This window comes from Papio anubis, chromosome 14, assembly GCF_008728515.1.
Source record: "Papio anubis isolate 15944 chromosome 14, Panubis1.0, whole genome shotgun sequence".
In the NCBI taxonomy this organism is placed as follows: Eukaryota; Metazoa; Chordata; class Mammalia; order Primates; family Cercopithecidae; genus Papio; species Papio anubis.
In genome coordinates this window covers 34,869,511-34,889,109 of record NC_044989.1, presented here as the reverse complement: position 1 = coordinate 34,889,109, position 19,599 = coordinate 34,869,511, and the positions used below count along the sequence as shown (strand labels likewise).

Sequence of the window (19,599 nt, the reverse complement as noted above, 5' to 3'; positions counted from 1 at the left end):
TAGCTAGTTACCTAAGTGGATCTGGATCACTTGATAAATTCCATTTTTAAAACTTTAATCATGTTTTTAGACAATATCCTAAAATACAGATATTTCTAACAAATTCTATTTTCTAGATTTAGAAAATGCTGTGACAGTGCTCTTTAAAATACTACCCATATCAAGAGAGATAAGATTTTAATGTGTAGCTTTTCTTTTCTACAGACAATAGCTTAATAATGTGAAAGTTTACTCTGGTGACTGCCTTAGCCATAAGGTATATTATTGGCATAATATATTTTTCAGAAGAGGCATTCAATTAGTTTTTAGATTAAAAAAAAGTTAAGGGAAATAATAAATGACCATGCCAATCCTTTCTATTTTCAAATAACTGTATTGTGATTTGGGCCAGTTCTGTGGATTCATACTTAAAAGTTCCTATTTCTCTTTCTTTCTAGCTACATCTACATACACACACACATACACACAAACACACATATGCAAACACACACATAAACAAACACACACAAATACAACAATATATATTCAGAAATAGCTCTTTCCAATAATTTGAACAATTCTTATACATTAGCTATGTATGCATATGTGTATACAAGCATATATGCATACATGTGAAAAACTACAACTAAATTTGATAGAAGCATGAATATACATTATTCAACAAAGGAGCCAGGATGGTGGAATTAAAAGGGTTTCATCTCTGTGCTTTCCTAAGTATAAAATGCATATATTTAAAATTTTTTACTTATTCCAGGGTAAATATAAAACTGATTCATTAAAAAATGATCTTTTTTTAAGAATTTGAAGGACATAGAATTTTGTGAAATCTAGTATTTTTACTTAAGGGCCTTTTTTCTTTCTAATTCCATCTCCCAATCTCTTATTTTATAAACCAGTTGATTCTTAAGTGGTTACTTGGGAGATTATATATAACTTACACATTTTCTATGTAGTAGACATTCATATTTTATATATATATATATAAATTATTCCTATGGATTGAAATTGCCAAGGCAAAGAATATGCAAAATCTATATTCTGAGTAAATTTCTCTGACAGGAGTAACTTTCCCCAGTATTTGAGAATTCCTCATTTCCTACAGCCATACAAACATTAGATATCAATATTTGTAAGCATTGATAATATAATTTATAATGAAATTGCCTTTTTATCTATTAATATTAAGCTATATCATCTTTACATAGCCTTATAAGTAATCTGTACTATTTCATTTTCTGCTTTTCTTTTTATTTTCATGTCCCTTGTAATGTTAATCTCTTTGTTACTGATTCCTAAGAGTTCATTTCTGATTAAGGATGTTAACATTTCGTCAAGCATTTTAAATATTATGTTTTTCCCATTTATTTTACTGTGGTGTTTTATTTTTTGGCTGTACAGAAATTATATATTGAAATATAATCTTGTTCTGCTTTTTAAAAACATGAATATACTTCAAATGGTAATCAATGGATTAAAAAAATCTTGCCTTTTAAATATTATAAGCCACCTTCAATCATATGTTTGGTTAATCAATGTTCTTTGGCTTTATCACTTCTCTTTCTCTAGTTCTGCACAGCATGTTTGTTCTGCATTTGCACTTCCTCTTATCAGTTGTACAGTTACATTCCAACTCTACAGGCACACAGAATGAGGGAAGTAGAGCCTACACAACTGCAGTGACTGTAATTTTATAATTTTGGCTGTCATGATCCTGTCTTGAAACCATAATTAATGCAATACATTTGCTAGCTTCTCTCATGGGTAAAAAGAAAGATCTAATTGAAACCTTGTAAAGCAACTTCACAAGTGAAATGGAAAGGGTATTGCCTTTTATCTCCCAGCCCCACCTTGACATAGTCACAGATTATTAATGTTTCATAAAAATGTTGTAAATCTTTATGCTAATATCCCTACAACTGATGAATTTAGGTCAACAATGATAATTGCATCTTTAATTGCTAATGTTTAATAGCATTTCGTTTCCGGAATCGGAAACTGTAGATTCTGAAAATGGCTCTACAATTGGTCATAGTCATTTTATAATTCTCAACAAGTTTTGCACCAGCATACATAAATTTAAGACAAAAGAAATATTTTATATTCTAATAAAGTAGCGAGTTGATTCATAAAAAATATCAGTGACATCTAGATAAAATAATAAGCACACTCCTCCTTCTCTCATACTTACTGTGTTTGGTATCACCCTTTGAACACTGTGAATAAGGCATGTTGAAATCTTAATTTTAGACACTAAAAATAGTATCTTCTCCTTTTTCTCTTCCTCCTTTTCCTCTTCTTCCTCATTTCCTTGTTTCTCCTCTTCTCCTGATGCTGCTGCAAAATAGGACAACCTGATTTCTGAGCTATGCTTATACTGTCTAATTGAAAAATTATTATCTGTTACCGGCTGAATTTTGGCACTGATTTAAATCTCTCATCATCAAAGGAATTCCAAGAAGTTACTCTAGGATGTATTTACTCAGTGAATATTTACTGAACACCCACTATGTGCCTAACTTTAATATTCACGATGACTAGGCTTAGTGTATGAGAGAGACTTAGCTTTTCTCTTTATGGAGCTTATCTTCATAATCACAGTTTAAAAACAGAAGTTGACTGGTACGTATTTGGTTATTAACTCATAGCTTTCAACTAACCTGATGATAGGAAATTCCAAGAAATAGTACTACATACTATGGTGTATAGTTGAGAGTACACTTCTTCCTTATTTTTCCTAAATTATGACCTTAGTATAATTTTTTTATGACAAAAGGCAACAGCATAGTGCCACAGATGCTGCTGTTGCCCAGCCTTTATCCTCTCTGCTTCATCATTTTGGTGCATTTTTTCAGACTTCCAACAGCTAACATCTCAATCTCTTTGCCTGAGAGTGAGTCTCTGACTCTTGAAGATCAAATAGCCTTTGTGCATGGTAGATGAGATGTCACAGAGAATTAATGACTTACCAAACCAATATTTTACCAATAACTGATCTTCACTGATGTATGAACACCCCAACTCTGTCATCCCTTGGGGAGATGACTTTGAAATTTCTTTAGGTAGTTTAAGCTCCAATTGCCCACAAAGATAACTTGCTTGATAATGCGCCCTTCATTGCCTCTTTCTTCTCCCTGTCTCAATGTCCTACCTCACTGCTTATATTTCCTTAAATAACTTACAAATAAACTATTGCCATTTGAATTATTTTCTCAGTAGTGGCTTCTGAGGGAATCTAAATTAAGACAGTTGGTGCTGGAAGTGGTTTTAAAAAGCATACCCTTAGGATAAAATTCTAAAATTAAATTACTCAATGGCCAGATAATTATTAGACTCCATTAATGCTAATAAGTAGGGTAATTATTACTCTTAAAATTCTGTAAAAACACAATAACCAATACTGTCACTTATGGTAAATTAAGATGCAAATGGAATGAAATGTAGTAGCTTATTCAATATCTCTAGTGATATGGAGATAATAATTATTATATGAGCTGTGGAATTGCTTGGTCATTAAATAATAAAGGAAAAAAACTGCAGATCAAGTCAATTCATGACATTCTTAACTTAGAGTATGACCATGTAAGCCATGGCAGTATTTATGGCAATATTAAAGATATTATTATTTCTTGCAACCAGAGAGCACAATGTATTGATTATCAGACCTAGAATCTGAGTGTGAAAATAATAAAGTTATAATGAAGGCTAAATTCATATCCTGGCAAATCTTCTACACAAAAGTCAGAGTACTGAAAAGGAAAGAGTAGGACTTTAAGACCTTAGATTAGATATCTGGGTAGAGTATTTGAGAACCTTGAACCCCAAGAGTTCCCAGAACTCTCTGTGCTAGCAAAAGTGGCCCAGTCTTCTTACCAGAAAATGACATCCCTTTTCCTGAAGTCCATGCAAAGACCTCATCTGAGGTAGATGTCTTATACAACTATGTTTTTTTTTTTTTCCTCCTCCATAGCGGCTCCCAATTTTTCTCATTGCTTTTATACCGGTAACCATTATTATGATTCAGCAAAGCCCAACTGGGGAAGTAGTATCCTTGTAGTATTTGTTATCTACTACTGCATAACAAATTACTATGAATTTAGTAGCTTAAAACAACACCCATGTCTTACAGTTTCTGTGGGTCAGTCTGAATATGATTTCGCTGGATCCTTTCTTTCTTTGTTGGTGTCTCACAAAGGTGCTATCAAAGTGTCAGCCAGAACTTCAGTCTCATCTGATGTTTATCTGGGGAAGAAACTCTTGCTGAACTCACGTAGTTTGGGGCAACATTCAATTCATGTGGGATGTTGGATTGTAGTTTTCTGAGGATTTTGTCCAATTTGTACAGTAAAAACAACACAAGCACACATACACACACACACACACACACAACAAAAACCTTAAAAGTGGGTTACAACAGGATGATGTCAACTAACACAATGCAAACTTAAAACTGTATACGAATTTTCAGGGAACCTATTGCAGAAGAGGCAGTATCCTCTTGAGGAATACTCTGGAAAACAAATCAGGTAAACATCATAGTAAATCCCACAATCTTTTCTCAACACAAACTAGAAAAAGTTTCCAGGACCTACTCTTATCTTTTGAAAGATGTTCTACATATTTCAGGATATGGGGTCTTAGATGACACAGTACTAGGAAACTCAAAATGCCATTTTAGACTTTAATTAGAGAGTAAGCATATAGAGGCCAGGTGATACATTAAATACTGGCCTTCAGTCATCTCACCGTGGGTCCACTGATTCCCAGCTCCTAAACCCCAGCCCCAGACCTGATGTCTTTTTTCAATCCATAAATACATCATCAGAATGCAAACACTTAATTGATAGTGATCTCATACTTGCAACTAGACCTGTGTAGAGTGCAAGAATTGTAGGAGCATTCAAATAAAAACTCCTGAAGCTTCCCCCTTCCAGGCAAGTTAGTAAATTGAAATTAATATTGCATCCCAGATAGAATAGTAGAATTGTGGAGAATCAATGAATGAATGGGTGGTGGTTTTATTTTAACCCTATTTAATGAACCAGTCTGCATGCCCCATGCAATCTTCCAAAAACACTAAGAAAAATAAATTAAATAAAGATGGAGCGTAACAAATTATAGCAAGTAGTATAAACTTAACTAAGTGTTATTTCCAATTGCAGCTGCTATGCTAGCTATGTAACTTTATTAGACCAGATCAATATAGCCTTGGGCATTTGATACATGGTTATTTATCTGAAAAATATGCTTTTCCTACCTGATGCTAATGAGTAAAGAGGATTTGAAAAAGTTTACATTCACCTGAATTAGCTGGAACTATGTACTTATGGTCTTCCCCAAAATGATATTAATTCTACTGATCTTAGCCATATATAGTCATCTGACAGTTATATAGAATATACAGTTGACTTCCTATATTAATGGCATCATATTAATTGGATACAGTGAATAGGAAGTGACAAACACTTTGGATGTAATGTGCTCCAGAGAATGGAAGAAAAACTCAACTTAAAATTTAGATTTAAAACCATCCTTGCAAGTGAAAGAAAATTTTAGGGGTCGAATAAACTGAAGCATACCAGGGAATTTCCTCTAAATAAAAGGACAAACTATTGTGCCTTGGTTCTCCCATGATTAACAAATTGTTACTCCACTTGGTAGCCTTATTTGGATTTTGAAGATAGCACATTTGGTATCATTGCTGTCATCCATTTATAGGGTGATGCTGGAATGTGTTAGTTTTGAGTGGGCCCAGATAAATACAGGATTCTGTAGCAGTTTCAGGCTACCATATGCAGCCCTGCAATTTTGTGTATGGGGCAAGGTAGATTCCAGAGTGCTAGAGGTAACTGTCCTAGAAAAGGGTGCTACATAGAATGTCTAACATAAAATGTTTGCAGCAGAGAATCAATAACAATTAGAAAAGCAACTTCTGACTGGGCCCTCATATGGACTCAGTGTTCAGTGCCAGTATATCAAGTGACTATTAAGGATACTATTGGTGCTACTAATCATAAATTGGGTATTATCAACCTATTAAATAATAAAGTTGTATAGGCACAATATAAATACATCATATGACAGCAATGACAAAAGATTAGGCCTACAGCCTAATCAGAATTCAGAGGCCTGAATTCAGAGATGACAAGTAAGTTACACAAAGAGGTGACCAAGACTCCAAGTACCAAATTCTTTTGTTCCAATATCTCACCCTCAGCTCACAGCTATGACTTCATATGGAATTCCTTATGTCCAGCTTGTGGATGTAAATCTGGTCCAGATTTATGAGGAGGCTAGTTAGTATAAACCAATATATTGATACTAGCCAAAAATAGAAATGGCTTCAGAAAACAGCATTGAGGGAAAATCTTACTAATGTACAGAATTTCGAACAAAGCTTTAGGTTATCACTTTGATGTAGAAGAAGATGCCTGCACTGAGGATATTAATAAGTTTGGGGGCAGAGATGAATGACCTAGTTTGTTGGTCAAGAACCAGCCGGGTGCGGTGGCTCATGCCTGTAATCCCAGCACTTTGGAAGGCCAATGTGGGCAGATCATGAGGTCAGGAGATCGAGACCATCCTGGCCAACATGGTGAAACCCCATCTCTACTAAAAATACAAAAAAATTGGCTACATGGTGGCACATACCTGTAGTCCCAGCTACTTCGGAGGCTGAGGCAGGAGAATCCCTTGAACCCAGGAGGTGGAGTTTGCCGTGAGCTGAGATTGCACCACTGCACTCCAGCCTGGCGACAGAATGAGACTCAGTCAAAAAAAAAAAAAAAAAAAAAAAAAAAAAAAGAAATATGGAGTAAGACTGGAAGAGCAGATATTTGAAGAAAAGCACACAGATTTTTCTATGAGAAAGTAAATAAAATGTGAGGATTTTTGTGTCTCATGGCGGTGCCCACCAACATTCATCCCAGAGAAAGCATGGACAACTAGGTTAGAAAGACTCATCTAATAGTGACTAACTACCCTATGACTTCAGCCACTGCAGTGCTTGCATATAATCCCACAATTGTAGTTGCCAGCATTGGAGAAAATGAGGTCACGTGTGGGACTTTCACTATGGGCTCCTTCTCACTAAGCAGCCAGTGCTGCTACTGAATGTGTGACCAGTCAGAAATTTGGACCAACACTGACCCCTTGATATCACACTGATTATTAATTTATTGTCTATAAGCTCCTAATTCTCCTTTCTTTGACCTGATCTGTGATACTTGCCCTTAATCCCGTGAACATTTCTCCTTTGCCAGCTGTTGCAATGTTAAGCTTTGTCAACAGGGGGCAATGGAAGGACATTGCAAGGTTATAGTAAGAGGTGGTGGCTTCTCTCCTTGATACTGGTATACTTTTGTTTTCCTGTGATGTAGCTACTAGGATATCAGTGTGCCAGAGACCTAGTGGCAAACACTCTGTAGTAATTTTTTGACTGCCTCACACGCCTTTCCTACCCAACAATCCAACCCCACATGTTCCAGCAAACTTCTTCCCCACTGATCTTTTGCATATTTTTGGGGGTAGCCAAACTCTAAAGACCTGATTCTCAGGCTGGGGGATGGTGTCTTTTCTCAGTTCTTATTCCTTCCTTGTTCTTTCTCTCTCAGTCTTACCTGTACAACACTCTTTCAGTCCTGTTAGTAATTAATAATACATTAATTTTTCTTGTTTAAATTTTTGGTATGATTTATATGTCCTGACTGGATCCTGATTAATACACATACCATCCCCTCAAGGAAACCAACCAGGTACTTTTTGACTAATTGACTACAATTAGCTGCCTTCCATAGTGGCAGAACAATGATTCATCTTTACAGGGATTCTTACATTTTCTAGGTGAAGGTGTATGCTTCTGTTTTTCAGTGCCTTGGACAATAACACTCTCTGAAGGCTGTCAGAGAAAAAATACACAGGACAAGTTAGGCAAGAAAGACTTTATTCAACAGTATTGCAATAGATGAAAGAGATTGGACTCAACTCTACTAAAACAAAAGACAGGAGAGTTTTTAAGCACTGTGGTGAGCTGGTGGAAAGTGCTAGACAATTTAGTGGGAAAGTGGGTCAATATGATCAGGCCTTCTGTGTTTGCTAATTGGTGCTTAGTTTACTGAAGTTAGGTTCCCACCCTCCCACAGAGACTAGGAGATTGGAGCACTATCTTATTTGATGATTGCATTTCAAAAGGATGACTCCCAGGACCTCAAAGTCCTGGACTGTAAAACTTGCAAGAGGCTGGAGAAAATTTACATCTGTTTTCTAACGTAAATTTTCTAAGAAAAGAAAGGTGAGGGGTCTGTGGTCAGGAAAAACCTGTCAAAAGTTTAGTCAAGTTTTGATCAGGGTTCACAGAATAATTGATTTATTGTCATTGGATCCCATACCATGTCACCTTGGATCAAAGAACTCATTTTACAGAAAAGGAAGTGAGCACAGGATCCTCCAGTCCCCCCATATACCTCATCACTTAGAAGCTGCTAGACTAATACAATATTAAAATGGTCTCTTAAATATATAGCAGAATACCAGCTTGTAGTTGATGCCATTAGTTGAGTTCTGTGATTCAAGATGTGGAGTCTAGTTGAAGCCATGGCCATTGCATGATTTTATAGGCCTGATAAATAGAATAAATAGATCTTGGAAACAGTGGTTTTTCTCATCACACTTCCAGGGATCCACAAACGGAATTTGTACTTCCTGTGACTATAACTTTAAGCTCTGCTGGAGGTGGTCCTGGTTTCCAGGGGGAATTCCAATAAATAGATGACATAGTAAAAGTTCCACAAAACCTAATTGTTGGACTGCTGCCTAATTATCTGACACTCCTCCTGCCAGAAGATCAGCAAGCAAAACAAGCAAACAAAGTTACTATGTTAGCAAGAATAATAGAACTTGATTATCATGAAGAGCTAGGAATGCTGCTACCTGATGGGGTTAAGAAGAATTATTTCTAAACTTCAAGATAGTTCTTGGGGAATCTTCTGGTGTTACCATATTGAGTGACATCTGTTAATGGGTAATTACTGCAAGTATGGCCTTACAAGGACATGCTATTCTTTCTTTTCAAGTTACCATGTTGAGTGATATATGTTAATGTGTAATCATAGCAAGCATGGCCTTATAAGGATATACTATCCAGTGGCACAGACATCTGAATGATTAAGTTCTATATTTATCTACTGGACAAGCAACCCATAACAGTGAGAGGGCTGGTTGAAAGTGAAGGGAATGTAAAATTGGAAAAAGAGGTGGAGAAATACTAAATATAAATTTCAGCTTCAGAACCAATGAAGCAGTGCTGACTATAGTCCCACCTCTTCTATTGTGTTTTTTTTTTCAATGAAACACTGACTGACTGCCACATGAAGAAACAGTGATAGATTAAACTTAATACCAGACAAGGAGGGATCTGGTTAGGGCAAGGGGTAAGCTGTAGTAGCAACTCTTGGTGCCCCATCCATATCTCTACAGCTCTTACCATTTAAGTGCATAATAATTAATAATTACTTTTTACTAATTATACAGGGCAGGTACAGATAAGAAAAGGGCGTAATGAGGGTTTTTGGTGGTTTGACAATGTTCTCTTTTTAGATCTGGGTATTGGTTGCACAGGGGTGTTCAGTTTGTGAAAATTTAATAAACTTTACACTTATGTGCACGTGTGTGTGTGTGTGTATACAAAATTAAGGAAAGTAGAATGGAGTTAAAATCAGAAATATTGTTCTAGAAGTTATCAGGCATAACCAGGTTTTACAAACAGCCAATTTTGTTATTTAAATACATCAAAATATTTCCTTTAACATTTATCATGATTTCAACTGAAATACTTTATTACCGCCAGGAAACTGATTTCTATTGCATCATTATTTGTTAGGTAGTTCTGTTGTATTTAAAACTGTAATGTCTGTACAATAGCATGAGAATGCTTTTTTAAAAAAACTCAGTTAAAATGCATGCCAGGCTTGACAGGTTATGATTCAAAACATTAAATGTAGCCTTCAAATTAATTTCTGTGATACTACTTTGAAATGCTTTAAAATTGGCTTTCAACTTTTTAATTTCATTACATAAATCAAAATAGACAGTCAATATTTCTTGGATACTTACATTCTCATTATATCCCCTTTCTTCTTCTTTCTTCTTTTGACTATTTTTTTTTAATTCAAAAAAAAAAATCTTATCTTTATACCTTAACATCAGATGGTAAATCATTTTATTTAATATTCAGCCTGGATAGAGACTTGAATGGCTATAATAGTGGGGGAGAGGTAGTAATAGTAGAGATTGGAAGATGACTTTTTTCAGTTTAATATCAAGGTCATGTTGTTATCAAATTTTGTTGCATAAGGCAATTTTTTATGTTCATAAACTCTATTCTGATAAATCGGTCCAGTCATTCAACATTTATAGAAAAAATAAAAAGAAAAAACTACTTTATTACAACCAAATAGGTGGATCCTGCTCTCAGAGAACTCATTGTCTAGCTACATTTCGGGATAGTGTGTCTTGAACCCCATTAGGCTGTAGCATAAGCTTGACTGTAGCAGGACAAGCCTCAGACAAAACCCCTCAGACACCGAGTTAAAGAAGGAAGTGATTTATTTGGCCCGGAGCATCGGCAAGACCCCTGTCTCAAGAGCTGAGCTCCCTGAGTGAGCAATTCCTGTCCGTTTTGAGGGCTCATAACTCTAAGGGGGTCCGTGTGAGAGGGTCATAATCAATTGAGCAAGCAGGGGGTATGTGACTAGGGGCTGCATGCACCGGTAATTAGAATGGAACAGAATAGGACAGGGATTTTCACAGTGCTTTTCTATACAATGTCTGTAATCTATAGATAACAACTAATTAGGTCAGGGGTCAATCGTTAACTACCAGGCCCAGGGTGTGGCATCAGGCTGTATGCTTGTGGATTTCATTTCTGCCTTTTAGTTTTTACTTCTTCTTTCTTTGGAAGCAGAAACTGGCCATAAGAAAACATGAGGGGTGGTCTCCTCCCTTATGACAAAGGTAATCTAACAAGCTTTATTTTTCTATTCTCGGTCAATATTCTGTCTCTATACACAGACTAAAGATAAGTACGGAATGAGAGTTCCTGCATATAGGTTATATGGTAAAATTTGTGGAATATGCAAAGAGATAAATGAGATGTAGTTATCTCATTTATCTTTACAGCATTCACCAGGGCTTAGAAGACCCCTGTGGCACCTGAAAGTGAATGTGCAGTTGGATAGGAGTCATGCTACAACAATTAGCTGCTCAACTATGTATTTATTACAAATACCAAGATCCCTTAAATAACACTACAGGTAAGACTTGAAGATTTAACCTAAAATATTTTCTCTCACAACAATTTGTGAACTGACTAGTTAAGGAAGAATAGAAGTGAAAGCCTTTGCAAATTGGAAACAATGATTTCATTCTTCCCTTTCAGTCTCCTAGTTAAGTGTTTCTCAATTGCTGGTGAATACCCCAGTGTGAATGCTTCCAGGAGAATTACTTTCTGACTGCCAAACTGAGTCATTATTTTGAATAGCTTTACCTGGCTAAAATGTTTTAATTTACATCTAGAATGTTCCTACTACTGAAGTTGCCCCAAGGCTAGTCAGAAGACGGCTGTAAGAGTTTCAGAATTTAAGTATTTCTCAAAAACATCAAAAATTCAAACCTGAGAACTATAGAAAATATATATGCCTTTTTAGGCAAAATCCATCCCAAAGAATTTTTACAGGATTGAAATTCACCAGATAATTGTTTCTTTTTCAACAATGAATAAAAACAGATGAAAGAGCTAAAGAATAACCTTAAAATTATAACTAAGCTATATGACTCTCGTTTCTTATTTAGTGTGTTCTCCCCCCCCAATTTAATGTCAAAACACTAAGAAATTTATTGTAGAATCATTGACCCAATTTGTCCTATCAAGATAATTTGTTGACTCTTTAGTAATTAAATTGGCTCAACCATACCAAAAACATATTAGTTTCTCTGTCATTATGAAACCTAAAACCATTGAATTAGCCCACAGAGTCTTATTCAGCATAGACTTGCCTAAAGCCCATATTGATTAACAGCTACATAACATGTAAACAATTTTGCCCTGTGGATGGTGAGTTACTCTAAGGAGGACTGTGATATTTTATCAAAAGTTAAGAGCGTATAAGAGACTATTTACAATATATGCCCTGTGGTTCTCAACTGATACAATTTTACCCTTTCTGTGCCCTCACTCATGGACATTTGACAATATCTGGAGACATTTTAGGTTGTTTCTACTGGGTAGCATCCAGTGGATAGTGTTATGCCCAGACCGTTTGTTCCCCAAAGAAGACCACCAGAGTCCAGAGTCAAAGCCAAGCGGCAAGGATCTTTTACTGCAAGTTCGAACTTGGTCCCTCCATTCCACAGCATACAAGAGGGCCCCGAACAATGCGAGTGCTTGCCTTTTATAGCCCGAGGTAAATAGGATAGTAAAGTTACAGAGGAACAAGGGAATTCTTTTGGTTACAGCATTACAATTGGTTTACATTTTAAGTTATACATTTAGTAGTTTTTCTATTGGTTCCCGCGCTTTCAGTAAAACTACAAACGACTGTGTCCTTATCGGGGATTTTTCAGGTGGTGTTTGTACTGGGCTCAGGAAGTTGAGAGATATATGGTGGGATGTGTTTGTACTGGGCTCAGGAAGTTGAGAGATATATGGTGGGATGTGTTTGTACTGGGCCTGTTTGTTTTGAGAGATATATGGTGGGATGTGTTTGTACTGGGCCTGTTTGTGTTGAGCCCAGGGCTGAGGAATGTGCCTGATTTCTTTCAATAGAAGCCAAGAATCTTGCTAAATATCCTACAGTATAAAGACAGTCTCCCATAACAACGAATTACCTAGTTCAAAAGGCAATAATGCCAAGGTTTAAAAAACCCTGTTATATGCCTCTTGTTAAAGATGTTTTATTTGGATTATAAACATAAAGTAATAATGTATATATTTGCTCCCATGCTTTCAATTTTTAGGTGACATATTTTATTTTATTTAAGCAAATGCAGAATATTTAATGAGTTTGAATAAAATTGTTTCTTAAAATAGAGAATATTTATTAAACCACTTAAGTTCAAAATGGCAATTAAAAAACACAGCAGTTTAGGCAAATAGAAATGAGTGATATTTATGTCTGAAGCTTTCTTGGAAAAGCGACCAGGCATAAGCTAACTGTAAGGATATTGAGAAGATTAATTTGATATGCTTTGTAAAATAGTTTTTTAATTCCTCTTGGAAAAGCTACCCCCATGTAAGAAGATACAAAGGTGATGATCTCCAGCACTATTCCCTAGAAGCAGAGAGTCTAGCTTAGGTGAAAGCAAGTGTTTGGCTTCCACTTTCTTCATTTCAACAAGTAAACTAAGAATCTACTGGAAAAACAATCTGAAGACTTGACAGAATTAAAAGGAAAAAAAAAACACAAAAAACAGAAGGGGGAAGGAAGGAAGGAAGGGAGGGAGGGAGGAAGGGAGAGAGGGAGGGAAGGAAAGAAAATAAAGAAAATTAAAAAAAAAAAAAAGGAAAGGAAAGGAAAAGAATGAGAGAAACAAGGAAGATCCAACCGTTAATGTTAAGTCTCTGTTAGGGATGGTATTTGAGAAGTCTGCATTATGGCTGTGGTTCTCTGTTGTATTCTGTACTTGCTTCTCTCTACCTTATGACTTAAATGAACTAACCTTGAAGGCAGGCGAGTCTTTTGTATAAATGACTAGAAAATGGATTTGAAGAGAAAGTTGTAAATAAATTCCTAATTGTAAAAGGCAGTTAGTTACCTTTTTACAATAATGCAAAAATGACTGTTTGAATTCCAAGCATTTTGAATTTGGAGAAAGCTCATTTTATAATTTAAGGTAAACAATATAGATCTATATTTTAAATGCAATTTTAATAGTATTGATAAATCTTACATAATTATTCCATTAACCTCTGTAAATATTTTGACTTTCTCCTGCAACTCAGTAGCTGAATAAAAACATACCCTCAGGACCTCATTTACTTGCTATACTTGTCTCATTTACAAGCCAATTAATTTACATTTTCAGCATTTCAATTACAAGGCTCCATTAATGCCCCACATAATCTACAGTAATAGCTTTCTAAATTCAAATTATTCTGAAACTCTTAAAATTCTGTAATTTGATATAAACCAATAAGTACACATTAATAAAACATATGACATGAGCCCAAATAGGTACTATTATGTTTTTATAATCCACATGGAACAACTTGTTATCAAAAACTATACAATTATTATTCTATATTTGGTTTCTCAAAAAAAAAAAGAGAAAATCATAATTCTCAAATGTGCTTGTTCTACTTTCTGGATCACTGCCTTGCCCATAGTAAAAGTTCAATGAGCATGTTCCATTCTAATGGGACAAATTGCTATCTGTTCTCAAAATCATACTTGTCTTCTTCCTGGGCACATGGCTATATTACGTGTAGCCACATAATGGAGATCTACTTACTGGAATGTGAGGAAAAGAGAAATGTGCATTTCCGGTCCTGGCCCCCCGAAAACCTCCCCAGGCATGCTCCTCCTTGTTTGTTTCCCTTTCAGTTGGAAGGAATGGAGATGATCCCTGGGTAACTAGATCCTTTAATCTCTTCCTGCAGGACAGCTGGCTGACGGTGAGCACCTACTTGGGTCTATTACATTGAGTGAGAAATGAACTTGCTAGAGTGCAAGTAACGAAGAGTGAGGGCTTTTCTGCTTTTATCTGTAAAAGCAGCCAGTAATTATCCTAGCACCTTCTGACATACAGAGAAATCATGAAAATAAGCTTTTTGGGAATATATGTGTGTATGCTCACACATACATATATATACATGCACATATAACGAAACACACTCATATGCACACACATATGTTTTGATAACTTTCTTCAACAGATTTGTTTTTTCTTTTTTTTTTGAGACGGAGTCTCGCTCTGTCACTCAGGCTGGAGTGCAGCAGCGTGATCTCAGCTCACTGCAAACTCCGCCTCCCGGGTTCACACCATTCTCCTGCCTCAGCCTCCCAAGTAGCAGGGACTACAGGCGCCCGCCACCTCGCCCGGCTAATTTTGTTTTACTATTTTTCACAGAGACGGGGTTTCACCGTGTTAGCCAGGATGGTCTTGATCTCCTGACCTCGTGATCCACCCGCCTCGGCCTCCCACAGTGCTGGGATTATAGGCGTGAGCCACCGCGCCCGGCCAACAGATATTCTTTTTAAGGAATTTTTTATTACTCACTGTGAGAAGTTTAACAAATCTCAAATCTAAAGTCAACGAGCTAAGGCTTAAAATCCTTTTCCACCTTTTTCTCCTTTCCATTATGAGTTCTCAAAAACTCTTATTCACATAAATCTTGGGCTGACATAGGAAGCAAAGATTCCTATTAAATCATTACACTGTTTAGTCCTTTCTGCTCTGATTTTCCTTCATTCCTAATGACTCAAATTCTGGCAATTCCACTTGGTTTCACTTTTTATTTTAACTTTATCATTGCAGTCCTTGACTTTTCTGCCATTAGTATTCAAGAATCATAAAACTTTTGCCACAAAAGTACTAAGCATTTGACTTGTTCTAAATATTACATAAACCTGGACTACATTCATTTTGAATGTTCTCTTTTGATTAGATCAATAGGCAATATTTCAGAGACTACTAACCTGATACTCACTTTTATAGAGCCTTTTTTTTTTTTTTTTTTTTTTAACATTTCAAGCAACTGAACTGAACACAATGATTGTGTCTTTCTTTTATTGTCTCAGAACTGTTAACCCAAGTAGTGTGTATAAAAATACAGGTAAGAATTTCAAAATTATATGCATCTGGTGACATTTCTCTTCATGATGTGAACATTGCTACATGTTCTTTTCCACTATGATAGCTTTTACAAGGTACACCATGTCACTGGCCTTTTCTTTCAGTGAGAGGCTTGCCTTGTTCACAAAAGGCTGACAGCTCCACTCCAACTAGTGAGATTTTAAAGAAACTTGTGACAGCGTGGCTAAGCCAGGCTTCACAATGGGTCGTCTTTGCAGTGTTAACATGAAAAGTCAGAGAGTGAAAGGAAGATTGAATAGAGTCCCAGATAAAAGGAAAATAAAGACCTAAGGACCTGTCACATAACACTTATTTTCTGAGTAAAAGTAACTGAGATATAATAAAGAATAATAGCTTTGAAGTCAGAAAGACCTAGATTCACATATTTTACCCTCTATCACTTTCAGTATCTTCACCTTAAAAAGGGAGGGATACAAATATCTGCATAATACAGCTATTAGGAATATAAGTGAAAAAATATGTGTAAAGAGTTCAATTCTGCATCTGTCTCCCAGAAGGACTAACATTCATAGAACCTTCTTATGTGCCAAGCACTGCTCTAGACACATAGGCAAAAATCCCTGTCCTATGGGACATTCATTCTAGTGGGAGAAATTGAGATCAATTACAAATAATTAAAATGTATAGTACATTAGATAATGACAGTGGGAAGGGAAGAAAAAATGCAAGGAAGAGGGACAGGAAGGATCATATGTAAAATAATAGATAGGATGGCCCAAAGAATCAGCACAATTTCATGAAAAGGTGACATTCCAGTAAAGTGAATGAGTGAGCAAGGTAGTCTCTTGAGGACAAGCATTCTAAAGATAAGAAAACGCAAATGCGTAAAAACTAAGGCAGATGCAAATGGCTCATCCCTAGAACAATGAGGAAGCACTAGCTCATGCACAGTGAGTGAAGGTACAATTAGTGAAAAATGAATGTCAGAAATATCATATATGACCCTGTAGGTCTTCCTCAGTGGTAATTTTTATTCTGATGGAGAAGACATGCCTGAAGTGTATTGAGCAGAAGAGTGACAAGATCTGACTAACCTGTTAAGATTACTCTGGCTGTTGTTTTGAGAATACTTGGAGCGGAGATAAGTAGCGAAGCTGATATGTCAGCTTATAAGCTTTTTACTAATCCAGGTAAGAGATGAAGGTAGCTTGACCTGCAGTGGTGGCAGTACAGATGAGAAGAAGTGGTTAAATTTTGTATATAACTTGAAGACAAAATGAGCAAGATGATCTGAGTGATTGGACTGGGAGTGTGAGAGGCAGAAAGGGGTCAGTGATGATTCCACGGTTTTATATGAACAACTGGAAAAATATTACGTTCTTTTTGTCTTTTTCTCCTTTTCCTTTTTCTTTCATATATTTTGAGGCTTATCGTTTGACAACAACAAATGATCAGTTTATCTTCTAGAAAGTAGATTCTCAACAATTTATAAATGAAGAGTCTGCTAGTCAGTGATAAGCAAAGCACTCTGTGTGGGAACTGGAGGGAAAAAAGACCCTCAATCATGTTCTAAGACCACTATTTAAAAAATATTCATAAATATATTTTTAAAAATTTTCCAGGAGTCAAACGATACAATGTTAATGAAAGGAATTCATTCTTTGTCTGCTCAAAAATCCATTTGACAATATTTCTGTCTATTCTCAGGCTCCATTTTTTGTAGGTTAAATTGTAACATCATTTGTTGACATACTCAGTCTCCAAACACCATTCTTAGTACTCTGTTAGGTATATTAGATCGCCCAGGGTCTCCAGCTTGCAGGCAGACCACTGTGGGACTTCTTAGCCTCCAGAACTGGTGTAAGCCAGTTTCCCTAATTAATCTTCTCTCAAATATCTATCCATCTCTCTGTATATACCCTATTGTTTCTGTCTTTCTGAAGAACCCTAATGCTTGTTTCCTGTGTATTAATATGTATTGGTATGTATTATGACTTAATACATGCTCCTGGTTTAGTATGATTTTATTTTTAAAAATTTATAAGATTGAAGGCTGCATTATTGATTTGCCTTCTTTCTTCTTTTAAAAAATAGGCCTTTAAAATCTCCCTTTGAGCACTGCTTCAGATGCATTCTATAAATTTTTGTATAGTTTGTTTTCATTTTCATTTATCATTTCATTGAAAACAAAAACAAAACACATCTTATTAGTATAACCGTTCCAACTCTCTTTGGGGCCTTTTATGAATGGTGCATCTTTTTAAATCCTTTTATTTCAACTTATTTGTGTCTTTGAAAGTAAATTTTGTTTCATTTATACAACATCTAGTTGGATCATATGTGTTTTAAACTAATCTTCCAATGTCTGACTTTCAATTGAAATGTTTAGTTCATTCATTTTAAGTCTCATTACTAGTTAGGTAGGATTTATTTATGCCAAACTGGTACTTGTATATTTTATTTCTTTTTTTCTGTTTTCTTCCATTACTTCTTTCTTTTGTTTTAAATAGACATAGTCTAGTATATCATTTTTATTTCCTTGTTGTTTTCTTTACTTCCTATTTTTGGATTATTTCATAGTGATTGCCCTGGGGATTATATTTGCAACTTAATTTAAAACAATCTACTTCATATTAACATCAACTTAGTTTCAATAGTATACAATCTTTTCCTCATTAACTCTATAAACTTTCTTCCTTCCATGATTATAATTACAATACACATTATCTCTTTATACATTATAAACCCATCCCTAAATAAAACCTAAATAAGTACTTATTTGTAGTAAAGTGAACTTCAGGAGATGTTTTGACCTCCAAAGCCATGGGGAATGTAATGAACTCTCTAAAACTAATTCGATCTGGTATATCCCAAAGAAGACAATGGATTTTTAGTTTGGTTCAAAGTACATTAAAAATCACCACATAACCTAAAAGTTATCATCAAGGTCCAGAAAATTCCACAGGACATTAGGAAAAGGAAATGTTAAATTGAAACCATGCAAGAAAATTTCCAATGTTTGACCCACTCACAAGTGGGCAATTCTTTCTCTGAAACAAAACAGACTTGTAGTAAACCCCATAAGCCATTCATACAATAAATGTTTAGTATGTGTTTACTTATTGGCTATTGGGAAGCAAGAATGAAGTTTCTCTTCTCAAAGAAGTAACAGGCAAGTGTAGAAAATGTTGAGAGAAAAAAAAATCAAGTTCTTAAGTCCAACAAATGCAGGTGCTGTGAAAAGGATAGCACAGGACACAATGTGTACAAAGAATAGTCCCCTAACTCCCTGAGCTCAGTGAGGGCAGGCAGGGACCACTGCTAACAAGAAGTAACACAAAAGCCAAATCTTTAAGGATAAACAGGAAAAGGAGAAAAGCAGAAAAATGCACTATTGTCATAAAGCAGTCATACGCTCAAGGAGTCATGAGATAAAATGAAGTGCTTGAGGGAAATTTCGAGAAGCTTAGTTTGGATGAACAGAGGAGAACTGGGACTTCTTAAAGAGCAAAGACACTGGTAATGTGTGGAAGAATCCAAACCACACAGTATCCAAGGACGATTTACTATCTGACATACTCAACTTTCTTCATGTGTTTTTCTCTCACAATCCACAAGTGGAAATACAGACAATAAAAACAAAGTTGAAACTGAATAATAATAGAACATTTTAAAGCACAGTTTTTTTACTTTGTTTCTTAATTTAGTTCATGATTTTATTCTGGAATATTGCATTTTCCTTTTGCCTACATTTAAGCAAACAAATGTAAGAAAGCTCCAGTAAGTATTAGT

The 19,599-nt window shown here is 35.6% G+C and overlaps 1 long non-coding RNA gene across 1 annotated transcript in view; it reads right to left on the bottom strand.

The window, feature by feature from the left end:
* Nucleotides 1-19,599, bottom strand: part of LOC103876849 — a 49,295-nt gene that overhangs the window by 21,987 nt on the left and 7,709 nt on the right. Inside the window, exons 2-3 of the long non-coding RNA XR_004178217.1 lie at nt 7,831-7,894; nt 2,189-4,239 (exon numbers count right to left, since the gene is read on the bottom strand). This is a non-coding gene — a long non-coding RNA (uncharacterized LOC103876849). The remainder of the gene's footprint in view (nt 1-2,188; nt 4,240-7,830; nt 7,895-19,599) is intronic.